Genomic DNA, 14,728 nt, shown 5'->3' on the forward strand with positions numbered 1-14,728 from the left:
TATTTCCCGCAGGCCAGCTCAGTGCCCAGGGGACTAGAAGAAACAGCTGCGCACTTGCAGTTATGGGTGTCAAGAGACACTTCATTTTCCAAAGCCAGCCCCTAGAAAAAGGGACCCTCAGAGCCATTCCCAGTGCAGGGCATGCCCTTTAATTCTTCTCCCCATTTTCAGGAGGGACAAGAGCTGTAAACTGGTTGCAAACAGCTACACTCAGGTTCCTGTACCCAGTTTGACACAGCCAGTGACTGTGCTGCTAATTCAAAAGCACTGTGATCTGGTTTCTGCAGCATTTGTTCTCTGCTCCAGCTCCCCCTTCCCACCCCAATTCCTCAGCCTTCTGTGTGGTTTTCTCCATAGCTTAATCAACTGGTTTTCCCATCCCCATCCACTGACAGACAGCACATCCCAAGAAAAGAAAAACAATGAAACACGGATGCTGCTGCAGCCAGGGCTCCCCTATCAGGCAGGGAGCATGTCAGAGCTCCGCATAGCCCAGCATCACGACTACAAGCTTTTTTGTGTCCCTGGCGTGTGCTTCCCAGTTGTCTCAGAAACACAACACTTTTGTCAGAGATTGTTTATTAGCCCTTCCATCTGGAACGGAAGCCGTTTGTTCTGGAGAAGGCGGCAGCAAGCTTCGTGCTTGCTGTGCTCGGTGAACACACGCAGAAGGCCACATCCCCTTCTGCCCTCCCAGTGATGCTCTGGTGCTCTCCTGGGGATGGCAGCTCAGTGGCACAGGTTTGTGCTTCTTCAGGCAAAACTTCTTGAATAGTCATGACAGGCTTGGTTGAAATGATAGGTGGTTTGGTTTATTGAAAATAAACAACATAAACTGCACAGATATATTTACAGTGATGAGCTGCTGCTTTTAAGTGGGCTCTATTTCTCTTAGCTTTCCTTCTTAGTGTTTCATTCCTTCTTCCCTGGGGACTTTTAACACCTGAAAATAGGTCTAAGCTAGTTGTTCTGATGCTCTGTCTTGAACCGTGGTGCAGTCACTGCTCTCTGTTTATCTTCCCCACCATGTTGCATCTTCTCATAGCTCATTGATGGAGTCTGTGGCTTCCTGTGGTGCTGGTGCAATGCTGAACCATCTATCTCCTTCTTCCAACCCATGCAGAATGAAATGTCTTCCCCTTCTCTGGGTGGGAGGTTCAGTGAAACAGCTTTGGATGGTATGTTCAGATGGTATGTATGCTGCTGCCGCAGTGTGGAATGGGTTTGGGGGGGGTGATTATAATGGGCTAAAGAGACCATTGGCCAGCTTCTGGATGCTTGCTTTTTTTGACCCAATCTTTATCCTCATCTAGAGTTGAGGGTTTGGGTAGGGTTTGTATCACACACATACTCTAACTGCTTCATATTGACTGCACCTCGTTCTGAAGACCACTGAGAAAAGTTCAATTTAAAACACAACGGTGATGTTTGGCTCTAAGTAGGAGCCTGCCCATTCTGATCGAAGGATTAGTCCGTTGATATTTTGCTCTAGCAGGGGAGGGTTCCACAATGCTATTCAGCTGAGCCTGCTCATACCAAGATATTGGCATGTTGCTCCTTAGGCTATGAACTTCCAGGAATTTGTAGGTGGAAATCTGACTTGCTTGCATTATCAGAGCCTGGTGATGCTGGTGGTGAGTAGAGAGCATGCTGCTCAAGCTGTGCTCTGCTAGCATGGGAACCTCAAGTTTAATAACAGCTTTGGAGTCAACTGGAGAGCAGCTATTGTTCTCAGGGCTTTTTCACGCATACATTACTTCAAGGTTTTCCCCTCCTTTCAGCTTAAGTACTTGGGGATAGAGGAATGAGGGAAGCAAGCTGCCAGTGCCTAATGCGTATTTCTTGGAGCAAATGCATTGGTTTATTTTGTTTTAAACAGCTTATTGCAAATGTGGACCAGCTGTGGATTTTGTGATGACTTTTTTTATTTTTTGGAAACATGGGGTCATCTTCCTATTATTTCATAGCATGCTTGCTATAGAAAAAAAATTAATATTGAAGAATTTCAAAGTAGTTAGACTCAACCATGGTTTTTACTCCCTGATCTATTAAAGTCTATTCAGTAAGCAGCCTGATGAGAAGGAATCTGGGGTTTCCTCAGGCCTCCCTCTTGCCTTTCCCTTCTGAGGCTGAAATTAAGGCAAGCCACAGTTCCATGCATCAGATCCATAAAGGGATTTAGGCATCCGAGTCCCAGCTCTAAATATAGTCTCGCAGCCTATCTCCAGAGACATTCAATTTTCCCAGTGTCTTCTGCACTGTACAACAAGACCTTTAGTTACACTTGAGTGCCCCCAGGATGTCTGATCTGGGCGTCCCTATGCATCTTCTCCGAGGGACCTGGCCAGAGAGGATTTGGGGAGTTATGTAGCAGAGCTGTAATTCAGGTTTACACACTCTTCTCCCTAAGATGGCACGATTGTTCCTCTTTGGACCATAACACCCTAAGCGAGCATGCTGTACAGCTTTGATATAAAGTCAAGGAGAGAGCAGAATTCAAGGGGTGACATGAAGTGGGTAGGGCTCCAGCTCTTTGGAGGGTGGCTGGCAAGGAGGTGTTTTGCTTGGTTTTACTGGAGGCATTTGTCAAGTAGGAGATATTATTGCTGCTTGGGATGGGTGGCAGTGAATATTAATTTTATAGCACATAGTTTCCAAAGTGGTTGCTACTGTCCTGTGAGGCTGAAGATGGCTTGGCAATTCATTTATGAGAGTTATCTCAATTAGTCCTGCAAAAAGTGGACTTGTGATTGCTTACTGATGCTGGGCAAACACTGTGATGGCCTATGGTAACTCCTGGGGGTGGGTGACATGCTCACTGCCTAGTGGTATATTCTCAACTGTTGTCCCTTGTTCAGAGCTGAAACCCTCCAACGAGGATCTTTATTGCTGGGAGAGTGGCAGAGTTGCCTGTGTCTGTGTGTGCTGGTCTCCTCAAGGACACCTGGTTTTTAGCACAGCTCCGTTGCATGCTGGATGCAGACACCCTGTAACAGAGGAGCAGACCCTGAGTATTTTGGGGGAGGAAGATAATAAGCCAATGTGGCATAGCTCTTTTGTAAGCCTGGCAAGTCAACCCTGACAACATAAACAGCTCTTCAGGGTGAAATGTGCTTTTCAGCTTCAGAAATCTGCTGGCCAAGCTCTCTGCCAAAGCGTGGCATGAATGAGGTGCCCTATATTTTCTTGATCTCCTGTTCCACCCCTCTTCTGCAAAAGGGAGATAACTGCTAGCTTTGCAGGGCCAGCCCATGGTCTGTGGAGCCTCGGTGGTCGGTATGCTCTGCAGGCAGAGCTACCCTGAGCACAGGAGATGTGGGAGCCCTCCCTCAGCCACGCACCACTTCTCAAAGCTGTTTCTCTAAAGGAACCTGAATGGGAGTTGAAGCCACGGCTGCAGCAATAGCAGTCGAGCCCCGACAGAGCCCTGGACTCATCTCCAAATGCCTGCTGCAAGGATCCTCCCGGGACTTGTGCAAGATCTGCCGGGGAGGAGGGGGAACAGGGCAGTTTGCTTCTCGGGGTTAATGTCAGCCTTCATGAATCCTCTGCCACCCCCAGCTCCGCTGTGCACACCCAGGCTCTTAGCTCTGAAGTTTGGGAATGCTGGCCTCTAACTTTTGACCTCCCACACAACTCCAAGAAACAATGCCCTAAATCTGCTTGCAATGACAGCTCGCTGATTCCTACGGCATGGCTTGTTAAAAGATCTGAATCTACTAATAGGAATTGGCCTGATAAAAGTGACTTTTTTTACCTCCCCACTTAGCAGCTATATGCAGCCCCAGGAATCTAGAAATTAAATTGGCTTTTTTTCAAGCCTCTTCTATGCAACAGAAATGGGACCCCTGCAGTGCAGTGCAGTGTTTCCAATTATATTTTGGGGCATGTTGCTAATTTTTGGCAGACAGAGAGAAACAGGCCAGGCAAATGGCAGGTGGCAGGCTGTTTTCATATTTTACCAGGAGCGTGGGGGAAGGGAGAGGGGAGAAGGAGCTGAGCTCTCTGCCAAGAAATGTGACCTCGCGCTAGTGTGAGCAGAACAATTTTGGCACATGCTGGAGGATGGAAGGCTGGGCAGGGATGGCTGGGGCCATTTACATCCCCTCCTGCTGGGAACACGCATGCATGCAAGCAGGACTAAAATAAACACGTTCAGGCAATGGTGGCCTCCAGGTCTGGACTTGGGCACCTCTTGGTTATGCGTACCTCCACCAAGACTAATAAGCATCATGGGACACACTCGGGACACCGGTGTCACCTGCGGAGTCGTGCTCCACCTCTGCTGTTACGTGTTCCCCTCCTTTGCCGTCACCACACAGTCAGAAAAAAAAACTGGCTTTTGTTCATTCATTTATTCATAACACAGCTAATGGATTCAAGATGGCACTGTCTCCGGAGGGCCTGGATGATTTTTCAAAGCTATTACACAATCTGCATCTATCTGCATGCATATGTGGAGTGAGGGTATTAATAACCAGAAGCTAGTACCCAGGATCTGCATATATTCCAATGTGTCTTCCCCACTTAGGACAGTGGTATGGTGACATGAATTTTAGGAGTCAGAAATGTTGCTGTGTTTGAAAAGAGCAGTCAGAGCTGGTCTGTGTTCACATGGACCAGGAGCAGAGTGCCTGCCTTGCCCCAGTGATATGCCAGCTCCAGAGGACTCTGAGGGGGGGGGGAAGCACCAAGACTCGGGGATGCTTAATTTAGAAAACAAATCCAAAAAACCAAATTGTGAAAGCCATTGAAAAAGTTTCTGAGATATCTCAGTCCAGGCCAATCTGAAGCTTTTCTGGGCTGGGTTTATACTGAAGCCTGGGGGCATGAGTTTTGTTATAATTGCTGAATTTTGTTATACAGCAGTTACTTCACTGGTGAAAACCAGAAGTCTTTCCTTCTGAAAAGACCATAAGGAGAGACTGGAGATGGGAAAAGATTTTCCTGCAGAGGAGAAACATTGGTGAAGTGGGCATGATGTTGCCAAGCATTTTGTTGTGGTGGAATTGCATCTTCATTAGGGGCTGGACATGCTGAAGGTTTATTTCAAGCTGGCTTTGCTGCTGCCTGCTTAGATCTATTGTCAGAGGTCTTCAGCTGATGGAGTGTCATGGTGACCAAGTATTAGCTCTGGCTAACAGAAAGGAAGACACTTGCTATAGTGGTATGAGGTGAGTGTGGCTGGCCATGTTTTCCTGCCTACAGCAGGAAAACCAGTCTGCAGCTTTTTTGTTGGACCTTTTTGAACTGTTCTTGGAGGTCTACAGGGACTTGCAAAGCAGTGATTTCCCAAGGGTGCATTCATCCTTGCCCTGCTCTTGAGGCACATCCCCTCCTAGCCGGAGCTGTTACTCTTCCTGGCAGTGGAGGTACCCCAACAAACAAGATCTCAACAGCTCAGCTCCACCCATCACACTGCCTATTCAGACACTGACATTTTATTCGCAGCCTCCTTCTCCTGCTGCTGTTTTGCCGCAGGGACAAGCCCAGATATTTTTGGCACCAATGCTAATGTTCTTGAAATGTCTTTCAGCTGATAGCAAGCCAGATAGTTAGGGACTTGCAGGATCCTCAGTGACCTTATTTCAGAAGCAAATTGTCAGGGTTTCAACCTGTTAATTTGCTTTCTTGTAACCTGCCTGAAGGGCCTGGAAACTGGGGCCCTGGTCAGCTTAAATCTTGGCAGTGTGCTTTCAGGAGGAGGTGCTGCCTGAGGATGGAGGGATATTAGTAATGGATTGTTCCACTGCTAATGGGAGTGTGGTTAATGTATTGCAACCTTTATGTTAAACATTTTCTCATCACATGCCTGAAATTAGATGACAAGCAATTTGCCATTAGACCTTCTGTACAGTGATGGGCTAAATCTAGCTCTTGGTTTCACTGGTGTAAGTTCATAAATGCTCTATTGACTCTACCTGAGGGATGCTGGAGGAGAAGATTGGTTTGGCTTTTTTTAATCTGTCCCCTGTAATCCATTTGCTCTCAGTGCTGAGAAGCAGTATTGTGTTATATGTCCTGCGCATGGTCCTCTGAAGGGAAGTCAGTCCCTTTTCATGCTAGCATCTGCCCTTAAAGAGCTGAAAAACCTTGTGAAAATCCATAGCCTGTCTGCTCTGGCTCTGATCAGGCAGATCTGGCGTTTTATATCCACTCCATACTGTGGCAAATCATGCCTGTGACAGTGGCAAATCTTACTTTTTGTGAGACATCTCATCTGCAGTTGCAGCACTGCATGAGAGGTGAATGCACTGCTCTCAACACCATTAATGCAGCGACTGTCCTTGGTGTCCTGGGCAGGCATCTAGTCCTTTTGCCCCTGGGCAGGATCAATTTTACATAAGTAATTCCTGACAGGTCTTTGTGGAGACTCCATGCTCTTCCAAGGCATCATCTCCCAGTACGTTGTTGCTCTTCCCACTAAAGATTTTTCCTGAAAGTTTAGCCTGGATTTTCTTTGCTGTCATTGTGCAAAGACACAGAATGCTGAAGGATTACATCTGAATTAACCCTAAAGTAATTACATCTGAATTAGTCCCAAGACAAGGTGCCTTTCACCTGCAAACAGCAGTGCATGATGGAAGGGGGGAAATGCCAAACCATCTAGAAAAGGACTTCCAGACCTGTTGAGTCTGGTATATGGAGCCAAGTGGTTCCTTAGGGATGGGGTAACCTAACACTGCCCACACACACATACCTTGAGGTGTTATGTTAGAGTTTGGGGCAATTGTTGCTTGTTGTCTTCAATCTGCCAATGTCAGAATGGTTCTGGTGGCTTTCAGAGCTGTTCTTCTCTCTACCCTCCCCTCCACAGTGATGGAGGGTTTAACATTATCAATCTTTATTAGTATACATGGAGCACTGACGAACCTGATCCATTGCCTGCAGTCCTTACCAACCTACAAGATCCATTTGTGTTTAAGTCTTATCGCTAACCACATATTTACTTTGCTCTGATTCCAGAAATGGTAACCACTTATTTATAAAGTCTGTTTGATCCTGAGGCAAGGCTCACTCTCGCATGCCCCTGAAGGCTCTTCCTTATTTCACTTATCTGCACTGCTGTTGTTGGGAGGGCAGTTCTGTCCCAGCAATGAGGCCTGTTGCACACCTGGACAGCATAGAGATTGCTGGACAGGGTCAGGCTGCCAGTCTGCCTGGTCCCATTTCCCATCTCTGACAGTGACCAGGACTAGACTCTTTAAGACTATCCACCCCAAGAAAGCCAGATCCTTATTCCTAATGAAAGTTAGTCTAAATCCTGAAGCAAAGATGAAAAAGAGAAGTTCAGTGAACACTTAATAAAATGTGAAGAGTGTTGTTAGCCCCATGAATGGCCAACACAACTTCAAATGTGCCTTGGGCTGAGAGGCACAGCCTATGTTTTCCTGCTTCACTTTGACTTGCAAAGATACAGACGTAACACCTTGTTGTCTTCTGCAAGCTGTCCCCATATGGTCTTTGCTCTTGAGGCTACTGGGATTCACTCGGGACCCTCAGGCACACTTGGAACTCCAAAAATGTCTGAATTCATTAGCTTGGCTGCCAAACCCCACGATGCTGCGCATAGTCTCTGCTTCCCAGCATCTTTATCCCCTCCTTGCTTATTTCTGGAGTGAACGTAGCCAAACAGCAACACACTTACCCCAGTGCCTGTGACATAACCTGAAGCCTTGTGGCACAGTGGAGATTGTGTTACATTTTCCTAGGGAGCTGCTTGTAATGTCCATATAAAATAAAGGCAAGGTGCTTTGAAATTATTTTGGGAGAACCAGTATATATTCCCAATTCCTCCACCTAATGAAGATCTTCATAGACATGTTAGGGTAGGATGGATAGTATCTCTCCCCCTGTACCCATGACTTGCAAATCTTTAACAATTTCGCAAAATAAAATGGAAGTTGGGTAACTCCCTACACACAGCCTTTTTGTTTTGTTTTGGGTTTTTTGTTTTTCAAACAGTGATTAAAAATACGAAAGCTTCAGCTCTGCTGTCTGTAAATTGTGTGCCTATGTTTACATTGGCATTTGAACTAGAATCGAGTTGTCTTCATTATGAACGAAAACGAGGTGTGGGGGTAGAGAGGGGAATATACCCCTGGAATGATAATAACTAAGCACTTGCACACTAATAAATTTAGGTGTTAATGTCTTGTTTTTGTGCTGTTTGGTTGCCATAGAGATGGGCCGCCTGAACTAATGGGTTTGTTGTGAGAAGTTCAATACACATTTGCCAAATGTTCTGTTTCTCTAGTTACCTCTCTGCTTTTTTTCCCATGCCATCGAGCAAATGGGTTTGGAACCAAAGTCCTTCCGCCCTCCATGAGCTGAGAGCGAGGGGTCCCTGGGAGAGAGGATCCCAGAAAAATGGGACTTGCTGTAGGTTCTGCAGAGCTACTAAAATAGGTACAGGAAACATCAGGGAGCAGCACTGTTTACAGTGTAACCCTGCAAGGTTATTTTGGAAACTGGCATATGTATTTATAGCGTATATTCCACGAAAGGCTGCAAATCAATGTCGGTATGAACAGAACAAGCAAGGGGGAGCGCTTACCTTGCAAAGCAGTGCAGGTAGAGACCGGGATTTCTCCTCCCACTCCATAAGGACCTGCAGCATAGACCTCCCGGTACCCCTCTGATTTGCACTGCTTGCTTGTTCCTTCTGCCTGGAGCTCATCCAGGGCTAAAAAGAGCCCTCCGTGACTTGGGTCCTACCCTGCTGGGATGCTTGTGGTGAGCTGATGCTTCTGAGTTGGATGTTTCCATGTGATGACATCTGAGGTTTAGCAGCAGGCCACTTGGAGAGCACTTCTCGATTCTGGGAGTGAATTTATCTAATCCTCAGGACAGATCATAGCTTTTTGGCTTTGCTTTTAAAGGCCCAAAGAGATTATATTTCTATTCTATACATTGCAGGCCAAAGAATACCAGGAGAATTGACTCCAAGATGTGTGCAAGGAGCATCTGTTTTCTCAGACCTTTACTTCTGCTGGAGACAGCATATGCACCCATTTCATTTCTGCAGTTTCCATTGCTCGGCTTAGCTGACGTACAGAATGTCTCATTAGGAAATCATGTTTGTGCACAGAACGTTCACCATGAGCATTTTTCTTTTGATAGACTGAAAAATAAAATAAATAGGTGACTATTGTTTGGAACAACGACTTCCCTGTTCCTGTTTTGTGATAAATCTCATCTCAGCTTTGTTTACAAAGTAGTATTTTTCCTTTAAAGTTGGAGTCTCTCTCTGTCAAATCATCCAGCTGCAGGCAGCCAAAAGAGGCCCTGAATCATTCATCGCTGCTGCAAAGGCAACAGTGTTCCAGGGTGTTGTGGAGCGTTTCAGGAGAAGCATGCCCTGGGACTAAGCACTGTGGCATGGGGAAGGAGATGGAGGAGGCGAAGGAACTGCTGCTGGGCAAGCAGTCTTTCAGGGAAGAGGAAACCAATGAGATGTTGCTTTTGTGGGTCTCTAACACCCATTTGAATGTCCTCTGGTGCTAGTTGGGAGGAATCTGTCATTAAGGGGGAAATAAGCCTGTGCAGCTATGTGTGGTCCTCCGAGGTATTTGGATTTAGTCTCAGATTTATGTATCTTTTTACCTAGAAGTCACTGAAAATTCACTGGTGGTGCGGGTTTTTTTTTGTCAGAACCTCCTCACTCACAGTGCCAATGCACACTTTCTCTCATTTAAAAAGGAAAAAAAGCAAAATCCAAAGCTCTGAACAAATTTTTATTTTTCAAAGCTAAATATTTGGTGGCTGCTAAGCACTAAGCTGAAAGGTTTGTTGCCAAAATATTCTTTTCCAAAACCTCCTTTTTAAAGTTGGTGCTTGTTTAAAAAAAAAGAAAAAACCAAGGCATTTTTCCCCCTGCATCTTTATTCAGAAAATTATCTGCATAATTTCTTATGCTGTGCTTATCACAGCATGTCTGGAAAGCTTTATCCAAAATGAAAATGTGTCTTGTTTTAAGAGCTATTTCCTTCCATTTGAAAATGTTCATGATTTTCATCCATATTCAAGGTGTGTTTTTTGTGGCGGGGAAGTTTTTCCCCTATTGCCTGGCAAAGATCAGTGCACTTTGATAATAGGACAAGTGATTCATTAATTGATGGCAGGGTGATGGGACAGACTTTTGCCTGATCCTGCCCTTCGGCTGCTTTTGGAGCATTTTGGTTTGTTATTCAGCTCTGTGGCTGCCTGGGAGACCTGTCCGCAGTCTCATGGAGAAAGACACACCACCCAAAGCGATGCCTGAGCCAGCAGCTGCTCCCGGCATCCCGTGTCAGATTCCCACACCGGCCTTGAGACTTCTCCGTGCTGCACCATGTCGGAGCAGGGAGTTACCAACCTGAACAGCCCCATCGAATAATCAGTTCAGCATTAACAATGAACAGTCAACCAGGGAACAGGCATGATATCTAAAGAACAAAGAACAAGTGCGGATATGGCTGACGATAGCAAAATAAACTGTGGGTTGTGTTAATGCTGCTGGGTGATCTCATGGGCTGTGCAGTTATTCTGGCTGTGTCTGTGGGTAAAGGTTTTGGATAGAGGTGGGGAGTCTAATGACAGGGGGTCTTTCGAGACAGCTGAGGACGATGCCAGCCCCAGGGGAACTGGCTGCCTGGTGGCATGCCCATAACAACCTGGAGGAGCGAGTAGACCCAAGGCCCACACAAACCAAATTATGCTTTCAGTTTGTGAGGGTGCACATGCAGCACCGGTGCCATTGTGTGACTCAGGTGGCAAGACGAAAGGCAGAGGACTTGCAGAAGGACCTTGGGTTGAAAACCTTCTGGAGACAAATGCTGTGCCAGTGCCCTGTGCCCTGCTCTGAGGATGCTGTGGGGAATTGGGACTTGAAGATGGGCTGTGCTGGGCTCAGTCTGTGTTCCCTTGATGTGCTGGACTGGTGGGCCAGCTCCTCTGGGAGTTTTGCTCAAGCCGTTTTAGAGCAATAGCTCTAAAATCAGTGGCTTTCCCAGGATAAAAGGCTGACCAATTTTTCTAAAGGTGAGAAGGGAGTGAACTATATAAGAGGACAATTATGGATGCCAACAGATTGCTGATCCTTGAGGTATGTACATGCAGCTTGCTTTCACTTTCCCAGCTAATCTTACAGAAATTAAAGGAAAGCAATGCTTTTCAACTGAGGATAGCACCAGGATCTTTTTTAATGGGATCTTTCAGACCACTGGTTGATTCATCAGTGGCTTATGAGGGGTGGATGTGATACACTTGTTCCAGGTGTCATGTGAAACTTCTGATACTGCCTCCTTCAGTTCAGAAACTTGTGGTTGCAGCACGTTTCCTGGGACATGAGGGAATTTATTTTGGAGGCAGAGAGGAGAGGAAATGGGGAAATGACTGACTTGTCAGGAAACTTGGCTTGAGTTATTTGAGCAAAGTGTAAGGCTGACTGGAAAACAACTGTCTATGCACAAAGCAGAGACTTCACCCTGCACTGGCGGGGTGGAATTGAAGAAGAGTCCTTTCCCTGATTTTTTTTAAAAGAAGTAGAAATGCAACAAGACATGACTGGTAGCCTAGGAGGAGAGACCTGGGGTACCTGATGGACCTGGACTCATGGGAGCATCCTAAAACACAAGTCAATCTCTTGAGGTCTCTGTTACACCACGAGTAACAGCAGACCAAGAAGTGCCACTCCTTGTAATGCTGGTTCTAAATGAAACTGTAGACCAAGTGCTTGCTATGGCTTTAGGAAAGGTTATGGTGAGTAGGTTAGAAGTGACCTACACTTTTAAAAACCATTTTATATAAATATATAAATAAAATTATGTAAACCCAAACTGCCTAGTCATGCTAAGACCTCAGCCAACACTTTGCAAAGCCTTTGACTTACTTTTGATGTTAGATGAACACCTAATAAACTTAATTAAAGTTTAATTAGTGTAAGTAGGCTAAATGTGGTAGGTCAGCAGGCACAGCATAAGCTAAAATACTGTTGGCAATAGTCAACCTGACAAAAAAAAGGGAAAATTCCCTTCTTAAAAACAAATACCTTTAGGGGACTAGTTTAGACTAGCTGCTTCGTCCCTCAGTGGTGTTTGTTTTTTTTTTTTTTTTCTTTTCTTTCCACAGGCAACACTGACCAGTTAAAAGCAAAGCCTGTTTCCTCACATCAGTGAAAAAAATCAGTTTTTGTCCTTAACGTTTTTACTGTACTGTGCTCTGGAATTCCCCCCAAAACAGTTTTCTGAAGGCTTGGCATATGACACAGAGAGGTATGTCTCACTGTTTTCTGCTACTCTTTTCTTTCCAAGTGCTAGATGATGAGTGCTGTGGTTAGACAGCCCAGCTGAGTTTATTAAGGATCTGATAGTCATTTATTATAGGGCTTAAGTGAAATTCAGCAGTGCATCACCAGTCTTGCTGGCCATCATTGTTTAGGATGTCCTTCACAGCTAAGGATGATGTTTCCTCGACTTTGAAATGAAAATTGGATTTCGTTTGGGTATTTTGGCATACAGACGACTGTGTTGACCTGTGGTGATCTCTCCTTTTTGTCCTAAAACTATGTTGCTCACTGGGTGCTGGTAGGCAGCACAACTGAGCCATCAAAGTCTGTTGATGCATCCTTGGCCTGTTCAGCTGCTTCTACATGAAGGTGTGCTCTTGCTGTCGCTTATGGACAGCAAGATAGTGAAAGGAGGCTTGGCCAGGTGGAAGCTTGTTGTTCCAGTAGGTAGTATGGTCTCTCATAATGGGAAAGGACTACCTCAGTGAGAAACTGTGGCTCAATCCAACACCACTGACCAAGAATGTGATCCCAGTTAAGTGTGCTTTCTTTCAAGTGCTTTTTTAGACTGGAACGTTGGGCTGCCTATTGCATCATACCAGCTTAAGCCTTTATGCATCAGCATGCACGTCACCTGGTCACAGTTTTTCACCTCAGCTTCAAATTCAGAGCTGTTGTGCTTCAGGGCACCTCTGTTTGCTGTTGCAGCTCCCCTTGAGAGGCCACAGGCTGCCTCTGCATGGGAATTCTCTAGCTCATAAGCAGGAGATAGCTGATACCCAGGAAGCAAGATACCAGAGAGGGAGAGACTAATTTGATAGTGTGGTCTGCAGGCTGCCAAGTTCAAGGCCCTGCTCTGAATCAGGTCCATCAGGAATATGTTTTCCTCTTTCTTGGATCAGGAATTCCACTCTGGCCATGAGACCAAGTGCTGGTAAGTCACAGCATTTTTGCATTCAGCTCTAGCAAAGATTCAGCTTGTTTCTTATTTTATCTGTCTTGATTTGATCATCCCTAAAAATAATCTGCAATGCAAGATACCGCAGTGCTGAATTCCCCAGCTGAGCAAGTGGAACATGTTGAGAGGGTTTCTTGGTTCAAAGTCCTAGGAGAGGAGCCAAATGCAAAAGTCAGGCTAAAGTTCAGGAGTATCCTTCAGATATAGAAAGTAACCACACACAAAAAGCTGTTGTTCTCAGGAGACTTTATTAGGCACTGGAAAAGGCAGTGCAAGTTTCGGACTCTACTGCAGTTAAGTTGGAGGGAATGTGAAATGCCCTCCGGGATCACATAATGTCTGGGAAAATTGAGAGGAGTAGGAAGTATTTAGGGCAATGGTCTCAGACACAACAAGTGAGATCCTCTGCCCCCAAAAGCCATGTGTCAGACACAGGCTAAAAATTCCAGTGACCAAAGTCTGCTCTTGTAACATGCTAAAGCTTTCTTATTGAGTCATTATCACTAAGCATAGGCAAGAACCAGGAGGCCTGCAAAATACATGAGCAAGCTACTAAGTGGGAGAAATATGTATTTTTCGTTCTATTAAGGATAGTTAGAGAAGTCTCAAATGAAGGGAAATTTCAGTCTTCAGAAGTATACAAGAAAATGGATGGATGGTGGGGCATAAGCTCTTTGAAGTGTTCTTAAACCCAAGCACAATAAACTCCTCATGTCAGCTGGAGCTACAGCCAGATGTATACAGTCATACACCTATTTCTTAGTAATAATGATGGACAAGTAATGGTGGGAAAGTGATGAGCTGATGTCTGGGATGCTGGAAGGGGCTGAGAGGAAAATGCAGTGTGGGAGATGAAGTAGAGCCACTAACGCACAGGCTTCCCCAGGAAGCCTCCTCTAGCAAGTGAAAACATAAGCCATGGTGGACACCAGGCTGTTCCAGATCAAGCAGCAACTGCTGAAGTCAAGCCCTTGTCCTGTAGGATATTGTGGGAGTCTTTCCCTATTCACATCTGTGTCTCATTGCATCTTGCTATCAGGGCTCATTTGATTTTACTTCTGCAAGCATCAGTTGAAGAGAGCATTTATGCTTATGTCTCCAAGTATCTGATGAGTGCACTCACATCAGTAATGTCCCACATGCCTACCACCAGCCTTGTCCCTTAAGAAAGGCCATTACTGCCCAGCAGTTTTATCAGAGAGGGAGTCTGCTTTGCTATCCTAATTTTGCTGTGCATGACCGTGGATCTGCCACCCCTTGCTCTGTGGGTAAGGCTGGACATGCCAGCCAGATCACTGTGAGTTAGGTGCTATTTGCTGTTAATCAAGCCTGAAAAAATAGTCTTGCCTCTACCCTCTGGGGCAGGACTGTTGTGACTGCACAGTTCAGGTCTCCTAGAGAGTACTGCTGTATTATAATTACTTTTGATGCTAAATGTTAGGTCTCTGAGTGCCTGGTAGGAACCACAGCCCAGCTGAGCACAGGCAGTCACTTCATGGTGT

The 14,728-nt window shown here is 45.6% G+C and overlaps 1 long non-coding RNA gene across 1 annotated transcript; it reads right to left on the reverse strand.

Moving 5' to 3' along the window:
* Positions 1 to 790: 790 nt before the first annotated feature.
* Positions 791 to 8,672, reverse strand: LOC115342493. The gene is made up of 2 exons (XR_003923783.1): positions 8,558 to 8,672; positions 791 to 2,987 (listed from the first exon to the last, which is right to left on the reverse strand). It is a non-coding gene; the product is annotated as an uncharacterized LOC115342493 (long non-coding RNA).
* Positions 8,673 to 14,728: the final 6,056 nt, after the last annotated feature.

The sequence above is a fragment of the Aquila chrysaetos genome, chromosome 6 (genome assembly GCF_900496995.4).
Source record: "Aquila chrysaetos chrysaetos chromosome 6, bAquChr1.4, whole genome shotgun sequence".
In the NCBI taxonomy this organism is placed as follows: Eukaryota; Metazoa; Chordata; class Aves; order Accipitriformes; family Accipitridae; genus Aquila; species Aquila chrysaetos.